Genomic DNA, 2,500 nt, shown 5'->3' with positions numbered 1-2,500 from the left:
AGCTGTTCTTTCAACTATTACTCGAATCAAGTCCATCTCATGAAGTGCTGCCTTCATATTGTTGTTTCACATCTATGTTTTATCTGTGCATTAATAATAAATATGCTTCATCTATTGCAATCGTTGTAAAATAATAAAAATCTCTTTATGAATTTAAGTTAATAAAATCATATTTTTTTCTTGGGTTTCAATAAAACAAAAAAATAATATCTCGGACTTCTAAAGTCTTTTTATATGTTTCCTCACTGTTTGGCCACTACTTGGTCACAAATGCTCAAAACACAAACCTTTTTCGACCTAAGATACTCAATTGGTTCCTTCTACAAGTCCAATCCATCAGTTTTGGGATGTCTTTATATTTCAAGATAAATTTATGAAAAAGGGAAATTTGGGTGTTGCCTATTGTATGCACAGATACCATTAAATCAACAGAAAAAAATACTTATTTGTACTTTTCTCTCATCTTTAAAGTTTGATTCTGTTAAATAACTATTCTTGAAGGAGAGCTGCTGACCTCCAGTGTACATGGCTTAGTCAAATGCATATTAAACATAAAAATTTTCCCAAAAAGCACATAAAAAAAGTCTCTCAATGGGTTAGAAAAATAGAATAATTTTGAAACTTAGATTTAAGTTAAACAAATTATTTTTCTAGTACATTACATTAAAATACTTTGTTTGGGGCAAATTTTTACCTTTAACGTGTATTTGACTTAACCATGAACACTGGAGGTCAGCAGCTGTCCTCTTGAGCGATAGAATGCATAAATCCCTTAGACAATAGTTAATTCAACAGAATTCAAACTTTGAAAATGGGAAAAAAGTATAGGTTTTTTCAGTGCAATTTATTTTGGATCTTGTTAACGCGATTGCTGCGCATTTCCTGGCATTATTCTGGCAAGGATTGGTACTCGAAAACTAAATATTTTCCATCTTTGAGTACGCCAGTGACAAGCGGATTTCATTTGAATGTTGTTTGTTGGAACTCTTGCTATTCTGGTTCAGGTTCTTGCAAAATGAATTGCTGCAACGTCCGGGAATCGAACCCGGGCCGCCCGCGTGGCAGGCGAGCATTCTACCACTGAACCAACGTTGCTGGCACATAGGGAAAGGACAATTTGTGGCTCTTTGTAACCCCCCAAACAGCCCATGACCTATGGAGAGAAGGGCAAAATGTTATCCGCAGTCGGTAGGATTCGAACCTACGCTCCCAGAGGGAATCTGATTTCTAGTCAGACGCCTTAACCACTCGGCCACGACTGCAATCCATTGATGGGGGCACATTTGGCGGCATTCTCATACAGTAGAATAACTTGGATTAGCTTAGCTTGCCACTTCACACAGGTTTGCAAGCAGCCCGGCTAGCTCAGTCGGTAGAGCATGAGACTCTTAATCTCAGGGTCGTGGGTTCGAGCCCCACGTTGGGCGACCATTCCTTTTGGTGTGTTTCCCACTTAGCTGCAACGAGTATGAGGTGCACACTCATGGACCCACCAGCAGAAAGGGCGCCATGGCTTAGTTGGTTAAAGCGCCTGTCTAGTAAACAGGAGATCCCGAGTTCGAATCTCGGTGGTGCCTCAACTTTTTTTGACCAACCCAACTGTCAAAAGAAGGCCTCTGAAAGATTTCACTGCTCACATTTTGCCCAAGATACAGGAAAAATGAAGCGAAACAAACAGTTCAACAAAATGCCGCGACCCGGGATCGAACCGGGGACCTTTAGATCTTCAGTCTAACGCTCTCCCAACTGAGCTATCACGGCCTGTGCTATGTTCTTGGCGACCCAAGCGGAAACGCAGCAGCATAGCATTTCAAAAAGAAAAAGTGGCCTGACAGACGAAAACAAACGAACAAACAGAAAAAGAGACAGGTCCTACCGAGATTTGAACTCGGATCGCTGGATTCAGAGTCCAGAGTGCTAACCATTACACCATAGGACCTTCACATCTAGCGATGTCAAGATGCACGTACAGTTTTCCAATCGTTTTCCCATTGAAAAGAAAAAGGTAAAACAACTGGAACATATTTGCAGAAACCCTGAAATTAGGGCCAAACATGACCAATCCAAAAAGCAAGTGGGCTCGTCCGGGATTTGAACCCGGGACCTCTCGCACCCTAAGCGAGAATCATACCCCTAGACCAACGAGCCAGCTGTTGAGTGGTAACAGTGCGTGTGGGTATTTATTTGACATGCCTGCGGAAGGAGACTCACCTTTGAACGAGGACCTTCAAGAAAGAAGAAGAAAAAACAGACTGTTTGGTTCCTGCCGGGATCGAACCGGCGACCTTGTCCGTGTGAAGGACACGTGATAACCACTACACTAAGGAACCTTGCTGGTAGAGAGGCAAATTCTTTGTTTGAAATATTGAGTTGTAGCAAATGTGGTATGGATCTGTCCCAACGGTGTACTACAGGGTCTCGTGGCGCAACGGATAACGCGTCTGACTACGGATCAGAAGATTGCAGGTTCGAATCCTGCCGAGATCGGATTTTTATCTTT

At 42.0% G+C, this 2,500-nt stretch overlaps 8 non-coding genes across 8 annotated transcripts; 3 read left to right on the top strand and 5 right to left on the bottom strand.

Annotated features, from left to right (window-relative positions):
* Window positions 1-1,180: 1,180 nt before the first annotated feature.
* TRNAS-AGA (transfer RNA serine (anticodon AGA)) lies at window positions 1,181-1,262 on the bottom strand. The gene has a single exon. It is a non-coding gene; the product is annotated as a tRNA-Ser (tRNA).
* A 92-nt stretch (window positions 1,263-1,354) lies between these two features.
* Window positions 1,355-1,427, top strand: TRNAK-CUU (transfer RNA lysine (anticodon CUU)). Its single transcript has one exon. It is a non-coding gene; the product is annotated as a tRNA-Lys (tRNA).
* Window positions 1,428-1,503: 76 nt separating this feature from the next.
* On the top strand, window positions 1,504-1,577 carry TRNAT-AGU (transfer RNA threonine (anticodon AGU)). Its single transcript has one exon. It is a non-coding gene; the product is annotated as a tRNA-Thr (tRNA).
* A 111-nt stretch (window positions 1,578-1,688) lies between these two features.
* Window positions 1,689-1,761, bottom strand: TRNAF-GAA (transfer RNA phenylalanine (anticodon GAA)). The gene has a single exon. It is a non-coding gene; the product is annotated as a tRNA-Phe (tRNA).
* A 106-nt stretch (window positions 1,762-1,867) lies between these two features.
* TRNAQ-CUG (transfer RNA glutamine (anticodon CUG)) lies at window positions 1,868-1,939 on the bottom strand. Its single transcript has one exon. It is a non-coding gene; the product is annotated as a tRNA-Gln (tRNA).
* Window positions 1,940-2,076: 137 nt separating this feature from the next.
* On the bottom strand, window positions 2,077-2,148 carry TRNAP-AGG (transfer RNA proline (anticodon AGG)). The gene has a single exon. It is a non-coding gene; the product is annotated as a tRNA-Pro (tRNA).
* Window positions 2,149-2,257: 109 nt separating this feature from the next.
* On the bottom strand, window positions 2,258-2,330 carry TRNAV-CAC (transfer RNA valine (anticodon CAC)). Its single transcript has one exon. It is a non-coding gene; the product is annotated as a tRNA-Val (tRNA).
* Window positions 2,331-2,414: 84 nt separating this feature from the next.
* TRNAR-ACG (transfer RNA arginine (anticodon ACG)) lies at window positions 2,415-2,487 on the top strand. The gene has a single exon. It is a non-coding gene; the product is annotated as a tRNA-Arg (tRNA).
* The last annotated feature ends 13 nt before the right edge of the window (window positions 2,488-2,500 follow it).

The sequence above is a fragment of the Acartia tonsa genome, chromosome 5, assembly GCF_053477335.1.
Source record: "Acartia tonsa isolate MP-2025a chromosome 5, ASM5347733v1, whole genome shotgun sequence".
NCBI classification, from domain to species: Eukaryota; Metazoa; Arthropoda; class Copepoda; order Calanoida; family Acartiidae; genus Acartia; species Acartia tonsa.
The sequence above is the reverse complement of the archived record's forward strand: the minus strand, read 5'-3'. Positions and strand labels throughout refer to the sequence as shown.